This window comes from Pogoniulus pusillus, chromosome 31, assembly GCF_015220805.1.
Source record: "Pogoniulus pusillus isolate bPogPus1 chromosome 31, bPogPus1.pri, whole genome shotgun sequence".
NCBI classification, from domain to species: Eukaryota; Metazoa; Chordata; class Aves; order Piciformes; family Lybiidae; genus Pogoniulus; species Pogoniulus pusillus.
The window spans coordinates 12932558-12955518 of record NC_087294.1 but is presented as its reverse complement, the minus strand read 5'-3'; positions in this window follow the sequence as shown (position 1 = coordinate 12955518).

Here is a 22961-nt window from a genome sequence, read left to right as displayed (position 1 = left end):
TTAATATTCACCTACATGGAGCTAAACATCACCACAAAGCTTGCTTTTGTAGTGTGAAAAAATATTAATCTGAAAGCCACAGAACAAGAGCTGAACAGGCATAATTTGGATAAGTAAGCTATGCTCTATAGATAGCTTTTGTCTCATTCTTTTTGTTTCTGAAGAATTACACACTGACATGAAAGAGTGAAAGAAAGAGAGAAAGGAAAGGGAAAGGGAAAGGGAAAGGGAAAGGGAAAGGGAAAGGGAAGGAAAGGAAAGGAAAGGAAAGGAAAGGAAAGGAAAGGAAAGGAAAGGAAAGGAAAGGAAAGGAAAGGAAAGGAAAGGAAAGGAAAGGAAAGGAAAGGAAAGGAAAGGAAAGGAAAGGAAAGGAAAGGAAAGGAAAGGAAAGGAAAGGAAAGGAAGAAATGAAGAAAGGGAGAAAGAGAGAAAGAGAGAGAAAGAGAGAAAGAGAGAGAGAAAGAGAGAAAGAGAGAAAGAGAGAAAGAGAGAAAGGAAGAAAGGAAGAAAGGAAGAAAGGAAGAAAGGAAGAAAGGAAGAAAGGAAGAAAGAAAAGAAAGAAAGAAAGAAAGAAAGAAAGAAAGAAAGAAAGAAAGAAAGAAAGAAAGAAAGAAAGAAAGAAAGAAAGGGAGACAGAAAGAGAGAAAGAGAGACAGAAAGAGAGAAAGGAAGACAGAAAGAGAGAAAGGAAGAAGGGAAGGAAAGAGAAGGAGAGAAAGAGAGCAAGAGAAGAAAGGGAAGAAAGAGAGAAAGTGAGACAGAAAGAAAGGAAGAAAGAAAGAAAGGAAGAAGGGAAAGAAAGAGAAAAAGAGAGAAAGAGAAGAAAGGGAAGAAAGAGAGAAAGGGAGAAAGGGAGACAGAGAGAAAGAAAGAAAGAAAGAAAGAAAGAAAGAAAGAAAGAAAGAAAGAAAGAAAGAAAGAAAGAAAGAAAGAAAGAAAGAGAGAAAGAGAGACAGAAAGAGAGAAAGGAAGACAGAAAGAGAGAAAGGAAGAAGGGAAGGAAAGAGAGAAGGAGAGAAAGAGAGAAAGAGAAGAAAGGGAAGAAAGAGAGAAAGTGAGACAGAAAGAAAGGAAGAAAGAAAGAAAGGAAGAAGGGAAAGAAAGAGAAAAAGAGAGAAAGAGAAGAAAGAGAAGAAAGGGAGAAAGGGAGAAAGAAAGAAAGAAAGGAAGGGAAGGAAGAAAGGGAAGGAAGGGAAGGAAGAAAGGAAGGAAAGATCTATTTATTTTCTTAATCATGATTATAATTATGTTGTAATCCTTTTTTCTAGCTTCTTTTGGAACAGGCCTTAATAATATCAATATCTCACTCTATGTCATCATCAAGCAGTGCTAAGGCCTTTTGCATGTCTTTTAGAAGGGGAAGCACTTCTGCCAGCAAGGTAGAAGTGTTTATTTGATCATCTTCCAAAAGGCCAGAAATAAGAAAGCTTTTCTGAGAAGTTTTCTTAATCTGGCCAGTATTAGGGCAAAGCCTTCAAGCTTTGGCAGCAGAGTTAAGTTGCCCAGGGAACATGAGAAACAAAGAAAGAGGCTGGCAGTGCGTCACGACCAGAAGCAGAAGAACCAGAATGTTATCACTGCATCACTACCAGCTGCTGAATCAGATATCTGAATGAAGAACCTGCAAGAACCAACTGGAAGAGAGGGCATGAAGGTGGTGGAGTAGGAAGGTGAGAAATGCTGCTTGTACCTAGCTGGGCAAACCTCAGAAAAGCCCATAGTGACCTTCCAGCTGGTCTTAGCCAAGACAGACAATGCAGACACTTGTCTCTGCAGTGCCAATCCAGAGGGGCTGGCAGTGCAATGTGGTTCTTGGAGGCACAGGTGGGTGCCTCAGGTTTCTGCAAGTGAATGGTGTCAGCACAATAATAAAGGGCACTCATGTGGGGCACCTCAGACTGGTATATTGGTGGGAATTTACACTGGTGACATTAGTTTCCCCTAAGACTTTGTCCATGATTACGAGAGGGATATGGATATGCTGGAATGTATCCAGAGAAGGGCCATGAGGATGATCAAAGGGCTGGAGCTGTTCTGCTATGAGGAGAGATTGAGGGAGTTGGGGCTATTCAGTCTGGAGAGGAGAAGGCTCTGAGGTTACCTTATTGTGGCCTTTCAGCGTCTTAAGGGAGCCTGCAAGAAAGCTGGGGAGGGACTTTTTAGGACATCAGGCAGTGATAAGACTGGGGGGAATGAAACAAAGCTAGAAATGGGTAGATTCACACTGGATATTAGGAAGAGGTTCTTCACCATGAGGGTAGTGAGATCCTGGAATGGGTTGCCCAGGGAGGTGGTTAAAGTCCCATTCCTGGGGGGCAGGTTAGATGAGGCTGTAGACAGATGAGGTGTCCTTGCCCATGGCAGGGGGTTTGGAACTAGATGATCCTTGTGGTCCCTTCCAACCGTGACTGATTCTATGGTTCTATGAAGGACACTGCTACTTTTTGACCATTACAGATCATGGCCAAGGTCTCTGAAAGGTTGTAGGTTACCATTTCAAGCAGTGAGTTAAAGAGACATTGGTGAGTGTTTCTTACATTGTTCATGCTGCTAATCTTCCTGTATCATAAAACTGCACTACAATGTGCTCCTTCCTCTTGGGACACATGGAGCAGAGTCCTCTGACCAGCAGCAACATTTCCTGAGTCTCCAGAAATGACAAATGATTTCTTAATGCAGGAGTGCTCTAGCTTCACTGCAGTCACAAAGGCAGATTAAATTAGTATTGACCTCTGTGCTGCAGCAGCCATGCGGGCATCAGTAGAATGTATGACAGCTCTGCATACTGGTTCTTATTCTGCTTGAAGAAGATGAGATCATCACTGACCTAAAAATTGGCAGCTGCCCCTGCATCAGTGAAAGCAGCTTGGTTTCATTGACCTTGCAAAGGAAGTACCAACATCTATCACAGATATTTGAAATTTCAGATGGGAGAGTTTCCCAAAACCTCAAAACTTTTGCTGACATAACTGATTTGTAATGTGGGAAGCATTACCTCACACTGAGGACTGTTTCATGCTGTCCTACTGGCATCTCTCAGCCTTGGTTCTGCAGTCACGTGGGGAAGTTGTGCTGCCAGAAAGATTTCCAGGCTGAAAAGATGGACACACAGTGAAGGAAAAACTGTGAATAACTCACAGTGATGTAGAGAGCTAAAGGAGTCACTCATATAGCCTGGGATTACATGAGTAAAGACAATAAGAAGGTATCCCTCTGCCATTGGAATGGGCTGCTTGGAGAGGTGGTGGAGTTGCCATCACTGGAGATGTTCAAGCAAAGCCTGGATGAGGCACTTAGTGCCATGGTCTGGTTGATTGGATAGGGCTGGGTGCTAGGTTGGACTGGATGAGCTTGGAGGTCTCTTCCAACCTGGTTGATTCTATGATTCTATATTAAGAAGGACGTGGACATGATGGAGGGGGTCCAGAGGAGGGCCACAATAATGATCAGAGGGCTGAGAGCACCCCTCCTACAAATACAAGCTAAGGGAGCTGGGGTCATTCAGCCTGGAGAAGAAGAGGCTCAGGGGGGACATTATAACACTCTGCAACTATCTGAAGGGAAGTTGTAGCAAGGTGGGGGTCAGGCTCTGCTCCCAGAAAACTTGTGCCAAGAGGAGAGGGTATGGTCTGAAGCTGTGCCAGGGGTGGGTTAGGTTGGATGTTAGAAAGCATTTCCTGGTGGAAAGGGTCATTAGGCACTGGAACAGTCTGCCCAGGGTGGTGGTAGAGCCACTGTCCCTGGAGGTGTTTAAGGCAAGCTTGGATGTGGCACTTAGCGCCATGGTCTGCTTGATGTGGTGTTGTTAGGCCATAAGCTGGACTTGATCTCAGAGGTCTACTCCAGCCTCAACAGTTCTGTGATTACACAAACCTGCTGCCCTTTGTAGAGAGGATTACAGACCCCGGGCTCTGCATTGGTATATACTCTCATACTTCTCCAAGCCCTTTGGCTTAATACTGCATTAACTTTTGATTGAAAAATGTGCACAGAAGGAGGAGCACTTTCTTGGAAAATGATATGGAACAGGAGGACAGAGAGGTCACTCCAAATAATTACCCAACCACAAGCACTTAACGTGATGCTGTGGGAAAAATTGGCCAGTGCAACCCATAGCTGTATAATCAGCTAATATGAAGTAAAAGAAGGAAAGTGATTTTGAATTAATGACTGCTATTACAATACTTTGTCCACTTCTCATTTTCATGCTTCAAGAAAGATGTGAAATACTGCAGAGATTTCAAAGGACAACTATAAGCATGACCCAAGGGCTGGAAGGCAAGCCCCAAAGATAAGGCTGATGCAGGTGACTTAGTCTGTGTTTAGAGATGTTTACACAGAGAAATGAGATCTAGGGCAATGTTTTCATGTCATACATAAAAATGCAACAAGATCCAAAGCTGAAGTTAAATGAATTCAACCTTGAAATAAAACTAGCTTTCAGCAGTGATAGTAAATGGCTACTGAAAGAGCTTGCTGTAGTGCTGGTGGGACTGACATTGCTTCATGTCTTCAGGATGAGATCAGTCGCTTTTTTGGACCATGTGTCTTTTTCCCACTACTCTCAGAGAGTGTTCAGTGATGCAACCATTTTTGGCTTTGAGAGGGAGAAATGGAAGCCTCACAGCTGGGATCCACTGGAGCTGTGATGGAAGTGGGGTGAGGAAGGAGATGGAGCTCTTGGGTGGCACGAAGGGTTGAGAGCCAGATCAGAAACTTGGGGCAGTGCAGCAGGGGCAAAAGCCTGCTGCTGGATGTATCTGAGTGGGTGTTAATCTGTTGAATGGTAGGAGATGGACCTTGCCAGTCTGGATGGGTGGGCAGAGGCCAATGGGATGAGATTTAACAAGGCCAAGTGCAGGGTTCTACTCTTTGGCCACAACAACCCCAAGCAGTACTACAGGCTGGGGACAGAGTGGCTGGAGAGCAGCCAGGAAGAAAGGGACCTGGGGGTGCTGGGAGATAGTAGCTGAAGATGAGGCAGCAGTGTGCCCAGGTGGGCAGGAGAGCCTATGGCATCCTGGCCTGAATCAGGAACAGTGTGGCCAGCAGGACAAGGGAAGTTATTCTTCCCCCGTACTCAACACTGATCAGGCCACACCTTGAGTATTGGGTCCAGTTGTGGACTCCTCAGTTCAAGAGAGATGTTGAGGTGCTGGAGCGTGTCCAAGTTCAGGGTCAATCATTTCTTTGGATAATCCATGTAAACCACTTTCCCCTCCCTTGTTCAAGAAGCATGTGTGTGTGTGTGTGTTTTGAGTAGAGATATGCAAACTGATTAGATCAGGAGAGGACTTATTGGTTCTAACAGTCTTATGAACTATCAGCTGTAACCATAGTTGGATCTGCCCTGTTTGTGTGCAGTACAGTACCTACTGACACACAGTGCACAAAGACACCTTGCTCTGAGATATTGGATCACAAAATCATATTAGAGTACTTTTGTTATGGGCTGCTTTTCTGTTCTTGAGAATATCAGAGTATAATTTAATCCTCCATTCTCACTGCTTCTCTTTTGTGTTCCTACTGTGAAAAGAAGGAGCTTGCAGTAAGCAGTGGCCAGAAGATGCCCTGAGGAAAGCATGGTCCCCCGTAAATAGGAAATGAAACAGAAAGCTGCAATCATGAAAGAAGAGGCTAGGAAAGATTTTAACAGCGTTCCTCAAAAGGTGTATTGTGCACACTCACTCTAATCCTCCAGTGTTTAAGTGCTCCTGAAACATTGCATCTTTTAAAGAGGAAAAAAACCCCAACCCAACCCTTTTTTCTCCAGTGTTTCTAAGCCCCAGGATTCTTCCTTTGTAGCAGTGCATTTTCTTGTAAAGCTACTGCACCAGAAAGGGAGAACAGTTCTCACCCTTTGCAAAAGGTTTTCACCAGCACCATCCCTGTGTGATCTGAGGTGATCCTGCTCTGGCATGCGGGTTGGCCTGGATGATCTTCTGAGGTCCCTTCCAGCCCCTGACACTCTGTGATTCTGTGGTTTGCACCAAGAGTATCTCACGATGCTTGCAGCTGTTATTAGTGTTTCCTTCCTAAAGTCGGTCAGAGTGGTGTTTGTGCACTGACTGCTGTTACCCAAAGGGCTGACCAGGAGATTGGCACAAGGCAAACACTGCAGGTTTGACTGTTCTGCAATTTGCTGCTAAAGCTGCACAGCTGCACTGTGCCTCCAGATATGACCAGACTTGCTGAGTAAAGGCTTGCTGTCTGAAAAATTACCTTCTAACCCTCAGCTTGCTGCTCTCCCAAGGACAGTACATGTTGTATTTAAGATGAGGGAGGCTAGGCTTTAAGATCCCTAAGGTGGCCAGGGATCTACAGCAGAAATTGCCCTGATAGCTGAATTCTGCACTCCTCTGGGCTTGTCTGAGATGACTCCCAGCCCTGCAGTGCTGGACACTGCAGGAGAGAAAAAAGCCTTTCAGGAAAGACACATGCTAAAATAGCCAAGTGAGGAAAGACACTCTGCAGCGCAGGAAGCAAGCATGTACTGGTCAAGGAATTAGATTACTCAAGGTGGTGACTCACCCAGTAACTATTCAGTGTTTGTGGTTAAAAGAGAAACCCTTGCCAGAGAATGACTAAAATCCATTGGCACAGGCTCTGAAGGAATCATGACTGAGCCTAAATGACTGTGTACGCAAGTGAGTTATTTTTCCCCTTGCCACTGAAGCAAGGCAAAGAATAATAATATAAAAAAACCCCAAATAATTCAAAAAACCAAAAAAGACCATCCCTGTTTGCACAGCCTCTCGCAGCCCTGGAGCTGCCTCAAGGGGCCCTTCCAGCAGCCGCTGGCACTGGGGCCAGGTTCAGGCTTACTTTTCCCTGTTCAGCCTGAGTTTCTGTGTTGGTTTCAGGGGCTTGAGCTGGCAGCGTGCAGCTTGCTCTGGGGCATTCGTTCTTGCTCTGTCAAGTGGCAGACAGGAGGAGAGAGAACAAATTCCAGGACCTTGTAGTTCTGGCCACAGAAATGAAAAGCAGGATGCCTTGGCTTTTGCAGGCAGCACCGGGGCAATCTGGGACCGATCCTGGTTCAGCCGCTGCAGGCTTCTGGAGCTGGCAGTGGTTTGTCACTCAGCATCTGACAGGATCACAGAATCAGTCAGGGGTGGAAGGGACCACAAGGATCATCGAGTTCCAATCCTCCTGCCATGGGCAAGGACATTGCACACTAGATCAGGCTGTCTAGAGCCTTGTCCACCCTGGCCTTAAACAGTGTGGCCAGCAGGACAAGGGAGGTTATTCTTCCCCTGTACTCAACACTGCTCAGGCCACACCTTGAGTGCTGTGTCCAGTTCTGGGCTCCTCAATTCAAGAGAGATGTTGAGATACTGGAAGGTGTCCAGAGAAGGGCAGCAAGGCTGGGGAGGGGCCTGGAGCACAGCCCTGTGAGGAGAGGCTGAGGGAGCTGGGGGTGTGCAGTCTGCAGAAGAGGAGGCTCAGGGCAGAGCTCATTGCTGTCTACAACTACCTGAAGGGAGGCTGTAGCCAGGTGGGGTTGGTCTCTTCTGCCAGGCAAGCAGCAACAGAACAAGGGGACACAGTCTCAAGTTGTGCCAGGGGAGGTCTAGGCTGGATGTTAGGAGGAAGCTGTTGGCAGAGAGAGTGATTGGCATTGGAATGGGCTGCCCAGGGAGGTGGTGGAGTTGCCATCACTGGAGGTGTTCAAGGAGACTGGATAAGGCACTTAGTGCCATGGTCTAGTTGATTGGACAGGGCTGGGTGATAGACTGGACTGGATGAGCCTGGAAGTCTCTTCCAACCTGCTTGATTCTATGATTCTATGACTTAAACACCTCCAGGGATGAGGCTTCCACCACCTCCCTGGGCAACCCATTCCAGGGCCTCACTGCCCTCATGCTGAAGAACTTCTTCCTGACATCCAGTCTGAATCTACCCATATTTAGCTTTGTTCCATTCCCCCTATTCCTACCACTACCTGAAATCCTAAAGAGTCCCTCCTCAGCTTTCTTGTCCCTTCAGGTAATGAAAGGTCACAAGAAGATCACCTCATTATTATAAGATCAAACCAAAGCCATCTCAAGTAAGTCACAGGAAGTACCACTGATGTGTGCAGAAAGCAAAAAGGACATGGAGTGATCAGGGATAGAGGAGATGCCTGTTTCTCTTCTCACTGGTCTCCAAAGTTGATTTTGGGTTACTGTTTTCTTCATTTAATTCTGAGATCTGGCTGATGTCCTGATTTATTTCCCTCCCTACTGCCTGTATTTGCTGTCTTTGTCAACAGCCAGTGAAACATTTCAGTGGCATGAGCTGTCAGCAGTCATGCTTAGAAGAACCTGAGAGTATTTGGTTGCTTTTGTCTTTTTCCCCCCTTTTTTTTTTCTTTTTTTGGTAGCTGTAAGGGCACTGTGCCTTAAGGCAATAGCCTGGCAGGCACAGATGTGTGTTTCCCTCCAATAAAGGTTAAAGCACAGCCCTGGCATCATTCAGGAAAGCCTTTCCACACCTGTTTTTCATTTCCTTTTGCTATTTCTGGTAATGAAAATTGGAAGTGTTGCTATAGAGTTGGGGTGTAGAAGGCCTTCTACGTATTTTCTTTATTCTTAAAGGCAAGCCTGAGATTAAATGAGTAAGACTCAAAAACATGAAATCAGAGAATTTCTGCAAGAAGGAGAGGAAAAGGAATAAAAAACTCCAAACTCTCTGTTATTATTTTTTACTACTGATCCAGCAGGGAAGCTGGAGTAGCCTTTCATCTTTTTCTCAAGCCTCCCCTGTTTTTGCACCAGAAAAATCCTCTGCTAACTGGAGCTGCCCCTTCCTAGGGTTTAACATGGGAACAACAGCACTGCAGTCTGTTTTACAACAAGCCATTGAGCTTCCTGTAGAAACAAATTCCTTTCCAGCACTTTCTTCCCCTGCTCGCCAGTCAGCCTTTTGTTCTCTGTCTTTTCAAAGCTTGGCTGAGCTGCCTGAAGGAAAAGGGCTAGCCTAGCCAAATCCACTTTTGTGCTGCTCCTCCCCACCCTGACTGCTGCTGAGACACCCCCAGTAGACGCTGGCAATAGTTAGGGTGCTGGAAATGCTCAGGGAGATCCTTATTCGTGTCTCCCCCCCTCTGCTGTCATCACTTGGCAGGACCTTTGGGTGTGTTCTGGGTTTTTCTGGGTGGGATTTCTCAGCCACCTGAGGGAAGGTGATACCCAATTCCCACTGGCCCTGGCAAAATAGATTGTTGCCTTAATGGCTCTGTAAAGAGTGCTAAGGAAATCAGAGCAACACTGCTGGTAAGCTCCTGTCTCAGCTCAGTGTTTGGAGTCTTCCCCCAGAACAGGCAAAGCCCAGGCTTCACTCTTGTGCTGCCTCATTTGATGCTTGCATCCTGTGGGATTCCACCTCCCTCCCACAATAGGCTACAGGCAATAACAACTGAAACGTTCTTAGAAGAGGAGGACAAGACTCACCCAAAGTGGTCCTAGACCAGCAGCAAGGACAGTCTATGTACCTGGTGAGCATCCTGGACTCATAACCTGATCCCTTCAGGTGTGTGGAGCCGTGTGCATGGCTGCTCGCCCCAAACAGGTCTCTCTTTGTAGGGTGACAGGCATACAAAACTGGAACCAAAGGAGCTTGCCTCTGGTAAGCAATACTCAGGCAAGTTTTGGCAGCCAGCAGCAGGTGAGAGTCCCAGAAGGAGTAAATGACATAGCAATCTTTTTTGGGGGGGGGCTTTGCCAGGTGCACCCTGGCGCGGTGCTAATGGGCACTCACTTTCCCAGGGCTGGTTGCTCTTGCCCTGCTCATCTCACCAGCTTTGCAAGAGCCCACTGCTAGGATCTGCATCCTCTGCATGCAGCCTGTGGGGAACGAGGGTTTCTGCCCAGAGGCTGTGTTTCCTACTGCTCTGAACCACTGAATCTCCAAGTGCTGAGTCATGAGGAGATTTAGCCTGGGGTGCATCAAAGCCCTCAGGCATGTTTGCAGATCTCCTCCTGTGACTCTAACCTCCTCTTTTCCTCACAATGCTTTTGCTGCTTCAGGGGTTTTGGTCAAATGATAATGTTGTACAAGCAACTGAATAGGAGCCAGCAGTGTGCCCAGGTGGCCAAGAAAGCCAATGGCATCCTGGCTGGGATTAGAAATGCTGTGGCCAGCAGGAGCAGGGAGGGGATTGTCTCCCTGGACTCAGTGATGATGAGGCCATATCTTGAGTACTGTGTTTGGTTTTGGGCACCTCAATACAAGACAGATGTGGAGGTGCTGGGGCCAGTACAGAGGAGGGCAAGGGAGCTGGGGAAGGGCCTAGAGAATAAATTTGAAGAAGAGCAACTGTTCAGTTTGAAACAGAGGAGGCTGAGGGCAGAGCTCATGGCTGTCTGCAGCTACCTGCAAGGAGGTTGTGGAGAGGTTGGTGCTGGTCTCTTCTCATAGGTGATTAGTGATAGAAGAAGAAGGAACGGCCTCAAGCTGCCACTGGGTAGGTTTAGGCTGGATATTAGGTAATTCTTTTTCAGAGCAGGAGTGTTCAGGTATTGGAATGTGCTGCCCAGGGAGGTGGTGGAGTCACCAACCTTGGACGTGGTTAAAGGTCATTCAGATGTGGTGCTTGGGGATATGGTTTAGCTTGAACCTTGCAGAGTAGGGTTCTAGGTTGGACTTGGTGATCCTGAAGGGCTTTTCCAGATGCAGTGTGTCTGTGATTCTGTGGTCTCTGTGCTCAGAAGTGCCATTTTGAATACATGTGTGTGCACAGATCTGTTTTGAGATACAGATGAGATAATCTTGATACCCAGAGATTCCTGCCCACCTCAGCATCTCCATGGGATTTTATATACAGAGAGACATTCTGCTCTTCCTCCTCTCTCCACTTTTAAATCCCTTAGGGCACCTCCCATGCTTTTGCACTCCATTAAGGTTATTAGGAGAGACTTAGGAAAGGTGTAGTTTGGTCTACTCAGCCTGAAAGCACCTCATATAAATGGGAACTTTATAGGCAGGTCTCAACCCCCGCAGATCAGTTTAGTGTTTCTAGACACTGCACCTTCTCTTAGCATTCACAGAGCAGACCCACACCATCACGTTATCTCTCGGCTCGGGAAGGGAATCTCTCTGCTTGCTAATATCCTTATTTTAACATGTAGGACAGAATCCCAATTGCCATACACAAAGAAGATGACTGGCCTTGAAAAAAAATGAGCAGGATCTGGTCCTGAGTGAAGTGCAGCACTATGCTTAGCTGCAGGGTAAGCAGGAAGGATGCAGAAAAGCGAGCTCCACTGAGGCATTCCTTTACTTCAGGTTTTGCATCTCATCGTTATTCCCTGTCAGAGTTTCCTCTGCCTTCTTTAAACCACAGTGGATTGAGTGTGCTCCTTTGACAGAAACATGCAGTTGTTAACCAGTGTACGTGAGGCATGAAGAATGTACCAGCCAGAGCTTTTGACTTTGGCAGTATCAGATTGTCCTGATTTACCCGTGCTCTCTTTTCGGTAATGTATGCTGAAAGTGCTGTAACATCCCCCATCACCATAAGGATTCAGACTTAAAACAACAACCCCATCCTTTCTGCCTTTGGCACTATTTGCTGATTAACCATCTGCTGTCATCAAAGTCCTGGTGAAGAAATGTGTGCTCTGCAGTGCTGACTGAGTGGGCGGCGTTTGGCAATACCAAGCTGCAGAAATACCCAAAGCGGTGCCCAAGCAAAGACTGGAGCCCCGGGGTGGTGCAGCTATCACAGGCTGGGCAGAAAGCCAAGGGAAGCACCAGGAGCCCCAGGTGCTGTGAAGGGCTCTGGTGATGAGCATTGTCGCTGTCCACCTCAGCTGCGCTTCCCAGACAAAACGTTTTCCTTTTGGGCTGCTTTGGTTCAAAACTCCTCCTGTCTTACTGGCATCTCGTAGGACCACAGAATGGTCTGGGTTGGAAAGGACCTCTGAAGGCCATCTAGTCCAAACCCCCTGCAGTCAGCAGGGGCATCCTCAACTACATCAGGTTGCCCAGAGCCCTGTCAAGCCTTGTTTGGAATATCTCCAGGGATGGGGCCACAACCACATGCCTGGGCAACCTGTTCCATCGTAGTAAAGACCTATTTCCTAACATCCAACCTAAATGTGCTCTGCTCTAGTTTGAAGCCACTGCCCTCATCCTATCACTGCAGGCCTTTGTAAACACCCTCTCTGCAGCCCTTTGCAAACAGTCTCTCTGCAGCCTTCTTGTAGCCCCCCTTCAGGTACTGGCAGGTTGCTATTAGGTCTGCCTGGACTCTCCTCTTCTCCATGCTGGACAACCCCAGCTCCCTCAGCCTGACATCAGCTTCCATGTTTGGCCTTTCAAACAACATCCACAGGCAATAATTGTTGTCTATATAAATTATTTGCTCTCTGCACTACGTTTTTAGGAGGAAAGATTACAGAAAAATCAGGACTTGGCCAAGAGCACTCATTTGTGCCAATGAAGAAGCAAAGATGCTGTGATTGGAAGAGAGCTGATCTGCAGCAAAGGGTTGCTGGTCCTTTGCTTCAGGTGCTTGTTGTCATTTATTTGCTGCAGCACTCTTCACTCATTGTATTGCACAGGAAAATTACTGCCATCTGACCTAGTGATGCTACTCTAGGCACAATAATAACAACAACATCACCCCACCCCAGCTTTTTTGTAGGCCTCCTTCGCATACTGGGAGGCCACAAGAAGGTCACCTGGGAGTCTTCTCTTCTCCAGACTGAACAGCTCCAACTCTTTCAGTCTGTCCTCATAGCAGAGCTGCTCCAGCCCTCTGAGCATCCCAGTGGCCCTTCTCTGAACATGCTTCAGCACATCCACATCCTTCTTGTAATGGGGGCTTGAGAATTGGATGCAGTACTCCAAGTGAGGTCTCACCAGAGCAGAGGAGGAGAATCACCTCCCTCTGCCTGCTGGCCACACTTCTCCTGGTGCAGCCCAGGCTCTGGTTGGCTTTCTGGGCTGCAAGTGCACACTGCTGGCTCATGCTGAGCTTCTCCTCCACCAGCACCCCCAAGTCCCTCTCCTCAGGGCTGCCCTCCAGCCACTCACTGCCTAACCTGCATTTGTGCTTGGCATTGCCTCGACCCAGCTGCAGGACCTTGCACTTGGTCTTGTTGCACCTCATGAGGTTGGCTTGTGCCCACCTCTCCAGCCTGTCCAGGTCTCTCTGGATGGATCCCTTCCCTCCAGCATGTCTGCTGCACCTGACAGCTTGGTGTCATCTGCAAATTTACTGAGCATGCACTCAGTGCCACTGTCCATGGCACTGACAAAGATGTTGAACAAGACTGGTCCCAGGACTGATCCCTGAGGGACTCCGCTTGTCACTGGCCTCCACTTGGACATGGACCTGTTGACAGCCACTCTTTGGGTGTGGCCATCAAGCCAGTTCTTTATCCATCTAGTAGTCCACCCATCAAACCTATGTTTCATCTGCTTGGAAACCAGGATGTGGTGCGGGACAGTGTCAAAGACCTTGCTCAGGTCTAGGTAAATGACATCAGTTGCTCACCCCTCATCTATTAACTAGCAGCTGCATGCATGTGTGGTACCAGAGAATCTATAGCATGGGAGGAAAAGGCTGGGTTTTTCAAGATAACATGGAAAGCACCCACTTTGGAGTTTCAGGCTGAGTGAAATCAATATCTGAATGCTTCAGTGAAACCCCCAGGAAGGGGGGGACAGGCTCTGCTCACTGCTCCCTGGGACAGGACAAGGAGCAATGGGTGTAAGTTGCAGCACAGGAGGTTCTGCCTCAACACAAGGGGGAACTTCTTTACTGTAAGGGTCCCAGAGCACTGGCACAGGCTGCCCAGAGAGGTTGTGGGGTCTCCTTCTCTGGAGACTTTCAAGGCCTGCCTGGATGTGTTCCTCTGTGATCTGTCTTAGATAGTATTGTCCTGCTCTAGCAAGGGGGTTGGACTCAATGATCTTCTTGGGTCACTTCCAACTCCTAATATCCTGTGATGTTTGATATTGCCTACATGTAAAAACCCAGGAGAAGCCACTTGTTATTGAACATTTCTAGACTGAGTGAAGTAGGTCATATTACAAACTTTGTTTGGGAAGCAGCACAGTGCCTGTCAGAGCAGCATCCTTAATGCATGGGATCTGGCACGGGAGAATAGGTAGGATACTCACCCAAACCACCTGCAAGAATATCACAATATCACAGAATCACAGAATGTTAGGGAATGGAAGGATCCTCCAAAGCTCATCCAGTCCAACCCCCCTGCCAGAGCAGCATCACCTAGAGCAGATCACACAGGAACATGTCCAGGCGGGTTTCGAATATCTCCAGAGAGGGAGACTCTCTGTACGCAGACAAACAGTTCTCATCTATAATTGTTTTCTGAAATAATCCTTGGTCAAATTGCCAGATTCTGTCAAGTGGCTACTTGAACCCATCTCACGTGCCAGGCATTTGCAAAGGCTATTTATAGAGGCACCGTGGCTGCGGCAGTGCTCAAGGTCTGTCAGCGTTTCCATTACAGCCACCTATAACTTGGCAGTACGATCCCCACTCCAGGCTATGGCCTGACATGAAGGCTGGGATCTTGTTTTAAAACAAACAATACTTCTCCTTACCTTTGGATTCCTTCCTCTAAGTGCATTAAAATTTGTTGGCATCTGTTAGGCTTTGGCATTCCCATTGCTTCAAAAATAAACAGTATAAGTCCTCTTGATTTTTTTAAACAGGCTTTTTCTCTTTCCTTCTTTCTTTTTTGATCTCGTGGCCAAAGATCAAGCTATATTTTCCTGGAGGGAAAACAGAGAATCATAGAATCAAGCAGGTTAGAAGAGACCTCCAAGATTATCCAGTCCAACCTATCACCCAATCCTGTCCAATCAGCTAGACCATGGCACTAAGTGCTTCATCCAGGCTTTTCTTGAACACCTCCAGGGATGGTGACTCCACCACCTCCCTGGGCAGCCCATTCCAATGCCAATCACTCTCTCTGGGAAGAACTTCCTCCTAATAACCAGCCTAGACCTACCCTGGCACAACCTGAGACTGTGTCCCCTTGTTCTGTTGCTGGTTGCCTGAGAGAAGAGAATGAGCCCCACCTGGCTACCCATGTCCTTGACCAAGCTGTGGCATGAGCACTGTACTCACAGCTGGATAGAAACCTCCCTGCCCACTCATTCAGCCGCTGCCCCGAGTGTCCACCTGCACATTAAGCACGGCTGGAGCTACTTTCCTTACCAACAGGAGGTGGTTTGACGGGACAGTGGTTGGAAGACACCTGGGACACTGCCTCCCTCTGAAGCTCTCCAGAGCAGTGCAGGAGATGTTTTGCCAACGTGCCCTTCCTGGATCATTGCCTTGCTCTCATTGTCTGGCCCAGGAGGGACTGCAGCTGCTGGCAGCCCCAGCTCCATGCCCGCTCTCCTATGGAGTCTGGACGTGCATCGATTTTTCCGCTCTCCGACTGCACTCATCCGTCATTTTATATTACTGGAGTTAGCACTGGCAATAAAATAAAGGATGAGAGGTACAGAATCCATTAGAGTGCTTACTTCATGTGTATGAGAGAGAGTGAGTGAAACAATTAAAAGCACATCAGCTTATAAACATGCTGATGCAGTTATTAGCACAGTGAGTAACGTTCAGAGCATGATACCAGGGGATAGAGATGAAATCTCCCCTTTCCTTTCTCATTCCCTTCCTGGGAAGCAGAGGGAGGAATCTGATATTTCATAACCATGCTGAACATGTGTAGCCCAAGATGCTGTATGTGAGCAAGATGAAAAAGAAGATTAAATAATAAAATCAAGGGGGCATTATACAACAACCAGCCCACAGCTGCCTTCTACGTGAATGAATTTCAGACCTACGACGGTAAAAGTAGAGCAACGAGGAGGTTCAATCTAAAGGAAGAGGTAGCAATAATGTCCTGGAACTAGTTTCTGCTTATCTGAGAAAAGCTCCAGCAAAGGAAAGAACAAGTTTTATTTCTGCCATTCACAGAATGATTTAACTAAACTCCTTCTAAGAGCTTGATAGTCTGTGAGGATGATATGAATAAGAATAAAATGTGTATAAATATTAGATGACAAGCAGGCACTCGTCCCCCTTCCTAAACACTCCAGTGTCGTTTGCAAGGAAAACCATCTGCTGTGTGTGTTTTGCTGCTTCTGTTTTTACTAGCTGCCTTTTTCTCTCAGCAACCTCAGGTGACGTGCCCAGCATCTGAAGCCCCAGGTGACCTCACTCCCATCACCAGAACTGAGCACATCTCACTGGTGACATCACCCTTCTCCCTCCAGCTTGTAAACCCTGTTATTTGGTTGTGGGTCAGTGGTCTCCACTTCCAGATAGTGTCCCAGGAGGTTGGGCCAGGATCACAGAATCATAGGGAATTAATCAGGCTGGAAAAGACCTTCCAGATCATCAAGTCCAACCTATCACCCAACACCTTCTAATCAACTAAACCATGGTGCCAAGTGCCACATCCAGGCTCCTTTTAAACACTTGCAGAGATGGCGACTCCACCACCTGCCCATTCCAATGCCAATCACTCTTCCTGTGAAGAACTTCTTCCTAACATCCAGCCTAAACCTACCCTAGCATAGCTTGAGGCTACGTCTCCTCCTTCTGTCTCTGGTTGCCTGGGAGAAGAGACCAAGCCCACTTGGCTACAGCCTCCTTTCAGGCAGTTGTGGAGAGCAATAAGGTCTTCCTGAACCTCCTCTTCTCCAGGCTAATCTACCCCAGCTCCCTCAGCCCCTCCTCACAGGGCTCTGTGCTCCAGACCCCTCGCCAGCCTTGATGCCCTTCTCAATCAGGTTTTGGACCAATCCATTTTGGAGGCTAATGATGCTTGAGAACAGAAGAGAAAGTCACTGAGGAGTTGCACTGCTATTTGGGACAGCAGTTTATGAATGGTGTTTTTGGTGAGGTCAGTGTAGAGAAAATCATGGACTCTGTGTTTTTCTGTTTCTCTTCCTTTTTTCACTCTGTGACACTGTGCAGAGAAGAGCTCCTGCTATGATGATGTACTGAACAATGAGGTCCTGAAGTGGTCTGGGTGAGTCAAGCCCTGTAGGGGAGCAGAGGTAACATGGGTAGCCCAGCTGACACCACCACGTGGTGGGCAAACCAGCCTGTTACTGCTGCTGCTGCCTTGCCTTTGCACTTTCCCTGCCCCAGAGCATGCTCTCTTTGCTCTGAGTCTAACCAGTCCTTGGTCCTGTGGATTGCTGTAACTGTGCTTGTGGTTCAAGAGCTGATGAGCTAGATGAACTCAGGAAAGCCAATGGGACCCTGGAGTGTGTTAAGAGGAGTGTGTCCAACAGACTCAGGGAGGTTTATACTCCCCCTCTGCTCTGCCCTTGTCAGACATCACCTGGAATACTGTGTTTGGTTTTGGGGTCCCCAGTTCAGAAGGGACAGGGATCTGCTCAAAGAGTCCAATAGAGTGCTACAGAGATGATTAAGGGGCTGGAGCACTGCCTTGTGAGGAGAGGCTGAGGGACCTGGGGCTGTTTGGTCTGGTGAAGAGAGGACTTTGAGGAGATCAAATACATGTTTATAAATATCTGATGGCTGGAGGTCAAGAGGGAGGGGACAGGCTCTGGTCACTTGTGCCCTGTGATAGGACAAGGGGCAGTGGAGTATAAACTGCAGCACAGGGAGTTCCACCTCAACATGAGGAAGAACTTCTTTACTGTAAGGGTCCCAGAGCCCTGGCACAGGCTGCCCAGAGAGGTTGTGGAGTCTCCTTCTCTGAAGACATTCCAGCCCTGTCTGGATGTGTTCCTGTGCAACCTACACTAGATGATGTGGTCCTGCTCTGGCAGGGAGGTCGGGCTCAATGATCTCCATAAGTCCTTTCCAACCCCTAACATTGTGTGATCCTGTGAAAACAGAAGGCACTGATGTCCACAAAGTACTTTCTGGGGCATCCACTCTCTGCCTTTCTAGAAAATGTTATGTATGAACACTGATCTTAACTCTGCAGAAAGGTAAATGCTCGAGTTAGGCACTTTATCCCCATCCACACCTCTGTGAGTTGGGTTTTATAAGTGCAAATCTCTCCAGATTGATTTAGGATGTGGTTATGCTCATTTACCTTGCTCTATGTGTAGAAGCTTGAGTTAAGCCCTATAGAGGATATCCGTGTAGAAAAATCTATGCCAGGTTTGGTGAGCAAATGTATTCACCTCACCTATAAGCTAAAGGAGAACAACACTGTGTTTACACCAGGCTTAATAACTCCCTGTGGAGTAAAACTGTGGTGCCTTGATGCATGAGCTCAGTCATGTTTGTGCTTGACAAAGACGGCAGGAGTCGAAGGTGGGATGAAAGAGAACAAAATGTGCCCTCAAAGTTATTAGTTTGGTAAAAAGAGATCATTGTTAGGGAGAAAAAAAAAAGAATAAAGGGAAAGGATCTTTTCATTTTGACCTTCATACTGCCTTAGATTTGCTTTGAACAACAAGCGCTGGAATCCATCAGCCTCTGATTCAAGGCAAAGTTTAGAGCAGAGGTAGAGCAAACAAGATGGATCCTGCAGGTCTGAGTGTGTTTTGAGAAGAGGCAGAGCGTCAGGACATTTCCATGGCCCCAGGGCTCATGACAGAGTTGCAGCACTCCTCTGAGTGGCATGAAGGCTCTTGCCTGTCCCGGTGAGCAGCAGGCAAGTGCACACGGGGAAGGTGAAACAGAGCTCTGGTGCACACAGACCTCGCCTCCTGTCGTGGGACCAGAAGGGAAATGCTGACTAACAGAAGAGCTCTCAACTCAGGTTTTTTTTCTGTCACCAATCACCTGGCATTAAGCAACAGTGACTTCGGGTGGACTGACTCATTTCAGATATCCCAAGGATGGAAAAATAACTGCAAGATCCCAGATGTGTCAGAAGGGTCGATGTGATTCAGGTATCTGCCTACTCAAGCCCTCCGCTAGACCACATCAGAACAGCTGCATGCCCTTCCTGCAGGCTTCGGTTTGTGTTCTCAGGGAAACTGCTGAATGTGATTATGATTTCCCTTTCTTCTGTGAAGCAGCAGTGGCCAAACTTTTTAGGTCGCTAGGCCACGTGGCAGGCAAAGGTGTGCCACGCAGTGCCTCTGGTGGAGGACAGCCCCAGTGAGCTCCTGGAGGTGCTTGAGCATTCCCTCCAGGGAAGAGGCTTCAGCAACCAGTGGCATTTTCCCAGAGCAACTCCTGCAGTCAGACCTGAACCAGCTGCTTCTCTGGGTGAGAAACTGGGCAATAGGTTGGGTCAGATAACTTGGGGTGGTAAGAACCTTCCTTGTTCAATTGAGGCATTGTGACCCTTCTCTGCTCCGGTGTCATTCAATGGTACCACCTGGCCATGCCAGGGCTGTGAGCCCATGGGAAAGGGGGAGGTCAGCAGCAGGCTGCTGTTGTTGCCACCAGAGTGGCACTGCTCCTTTGAATGTCTGGGAAGGGAGGTGACTAGGCTATGGGATGGGCAATGAGGCTGTGCCCAGTCATAGGGGCACTGCTGGTAGATGGTCTGTGCAGCAAGGCATGCACAGGTCCTGTTAAAGTGGTCAGGCAGAGATTCTCAGAGGGGATTTCTGCGGTGCCTAATTTCCAAGCACTGAAAGTCTGTTTCACAGAATCACAGAAGCATTCAGGTTGGAAAAGCCCCTTGGGATCGTTAAGTCCAACCCAGAACCTTACTCTACCAGATGCACCCTAAACCATATCCCCAAGCACCACATCCAAACAACTTGTAAACACATCCAGGGTTGGTGACTCCACCACCTCCCTGGGCAGCTCACTTCAATGTCTGAACACTCTTGCCATGAAAATATTTTTCCTCATATCCAGTCTAAACCTACCCAGTGGCAGCTTGAGGCCATTCCTTCTTGTTCTATCACTATTTACCTGTGAGAAGAGACCAGCACCAACCTCTCCACAGCCTCCTCTCAGGTAGCTGCAGGCAGCCATGAGCTCTGCCCTCAGCCTCCTCTGTTTCACACTATCCAGCCCCAGCTCCTTCAGTTGCTCTTCATCAGATTTATCTCCAGGCCCTTCCCCAGCTTCTTTGCTCTCTTCTGCACTCTCTCCAGCACCTCCACATCTCTCTTCTACTGAGGTGCCCAAAACTGAAAAGATCCTTGACTTACATTGTGTTTTTCTTTTTTAGGACAAACAAGATTGTTGGAAATAGAAAACCACCAAGAGATAACCTTGTGAGTGGGAAAACACAGACTATGAAATAATGAGAAGTATGAGAGTAAACCAAAGCCACTCAGCTCTTTTCTTGGCCACAACTGTTTCCTGACCTGTTTGCTGCAGTAAATGCCTATTGATGGGCTGACTCGACCTCGCAGATGTGTGAGTTCCTACCCCAATAGTTGTGTTGTGGTAAAAACAAAGCACGAACAACAACCCAAACCCTCCACAACCAGTTCTTGGCATTGAAAGTGTTAGCAAGTGATAATGTAGTAATTAAATGTACCCAATGCTTTCTGACTTCACAGATGACAGTCTGTGGTTTGCCTGCCCACCCAAAACGCGTGGGAGGGCAAACTCAAGTCTTCGAGCTCTAGCTGCTCAGAGTGTCTCATCACTTTCCTTATCAAGATTTTCACAGTCACTGGGAAAGGGTTGCACCCATCAGAAGGAGACATTCCAGCACAGGAGAGGAGATGACTTTCCTACAATTCAAGCTGCACAGGATTCCTGCATAATTACGCTCCGTATCTCATCTCTTTCTGCTGCGCACCTTTTCCCTCCCGTGAAACTTTGCATCGCTTCCATCTGAATCTAAAGGCAACTCGCAGGAGTTTAAAGCATGAAAAAGAAAACACTGCAGCTCCAAAAAACACCTTAGGAGCATGGCTGAGATTGCTGAACTTCGTGCCTGAGTACCTGCCCTTTCAGGAAGCCTGTGACGAAGTCTCTGACTGAAAGTTAATGAAGCAAATAGTGAGAGGATGAGGGAAGTTTCATTTGATGGCTGAAAAGCACCGGGCAGGAGCAGGCTGGCATTCTTAGGGTGGTTAAGTGCTAACAAGGAGAAGCATTGAGGACCTTCTCTAGAGCAAGTGTTTGAAATATGTCCGCCTGTAAAAGAGGCAAAACCACAGCAGCCACAAAGATGTACAGCATCTGTCTTTGGTTCATGACTCAAGAGAGGGCTGTGAAGAGCAACAAAGAGACCTGAGAAGATGGAGCAAGGTAGCAGGAGGGAAGCTGCTACTGACAACAGTGGTGGGCACAGAGGAACCAAATGAGGTTCAACAAGGACAAGTTCAGAGTTCTGCAGCTGGGAAAGAATAATAAACTGCACCAGTACAGAGAGCAGCCCTGTGGAGAGGGACCTGGGGGTCCTGGCAGATAACAAGTTAACCATGGCACAGCAATGTGCCCTTGTGGCCAAGAAGGCCAATGGGATCTTGGGGTGTATTAGGAAGACTGTGTCCAGCGGATCAAGGGAGGTTCTCCTTCCCCTCTACTCTGCCCTTATGAGACCTTATCTTGAATACTGTGTTCAGTTTTGGGCTCCCCAGTTGAAGAGGGACAGGGATCTGCTGGAGAGGGTCCAGCGGAGGGCTAGGAGGATGATGAGGGGACTGGAGGGCATGGCTGATGAGGAGAGGCTGAGGGACCTGGGGCTGTTTAGTCTGGAGGAGACTGAGAGAGGATTTAATTAATGTTTAAAAACTTCTGAGGGCTGTTCAGGAGTGGGGACACAGGCTCTGCTCACTTGCTCCCTGGGATAGGACAAGGAGCAATGGGTGTAAGTTGCAGCACAGGAGGTTCCACCTCAAAAAAGGGGGAACTTCTTTACTGTAAGGGTCACAGAGCACTGGCACAGGCCAATGCCTTCAGCATTTTTGTGGCTCTGTGCTGGACTCAAGCAGTTCTATATGCCTCTTGAACTGGAGGGGACAGAGCTGGACACAGTATTCCAGATGCAGCCTCCCCAGGGCAGAGTAGAGGCGGGGGAGAACCTCTCTCAGTCTACTAACCGCAGCCCTTCTAATCCACCCCAGAATGGCACTGGCTCTCCTGGCCACAAAAGCACATTCCTGTCTCATGGTCCACTTCCCATCCACTTGGACCCCCCATAGGACAGTCTTTCCAGAGAAGATGGAGAACCCTGGTGATAAAAAAACTAATGTGACCAGAGACTTCTCAATGGAAAAGTTGACAAAGTGCTTGGCCTCGTTCACTTGGACAGGAGGTGAATAAAAACAAATAGAGAGAAGCATCCTCTGGCATGCAAACAATGCATACAGCACTGCCTGAGCTGAACATGAAGTGAAACTGAAAGGGAAATTATTTCCAGTAAATGGTAAATACTTTTTCAACAGTTTGTTGAGTTCATTGCCACAAGATGTGAAGAAGTAAAGACACTATCAGGCATTTAGACACATCAGTAAAAGAACATGTATTGTTATTTGGTGTAGGATAGCTAGAAAGGCCAAGGAGGGAAACACTCACATTGCAGATGGTAAGTCATTTTATTTTCCTGGTGCAGGTGAGCCAGAAAGTGTTCAGGAGATCACACTACCTCACAGCTACCTAATAAGATGTTGGCACCTTTCACAGGGAACATCTGGTAACTACAAGTCTCAGGCAGGACACAAAATGCTCTAACCTTCTGAGGAGAGCCTGAGGGAGCTGGGGCTCTTTAGCCTGTAGAAGAGGAGACTTGAAGAAGAGGAGGAGACCTCATAAATGGTTATGAATATGTAAAGGGTGAGTGCCAAGAGGGTGAAGCCAGGCTCTGTGGGCAATGTCCAATGACAGCACAAGGGACAATGGGTGGAAGCTGAGGCATAGGAAGTTCCATAGAAATAGAAGTTTTTCCCCTGTGAGGGTGACAAAACAGTGGAACAGGCTGCCCAGGGGGCCATGTGGAGTCTCTCTCTCTTTAGATATTCAAGACCTACCTGGACGTGTTCCTGTGTGATCTGCTCTAGGTGATCCTATTGTGGCAGAGGAGTTGGACTGGATGATCTTTCAAGGTCCCTTGCCATGATGCAAGCACCAT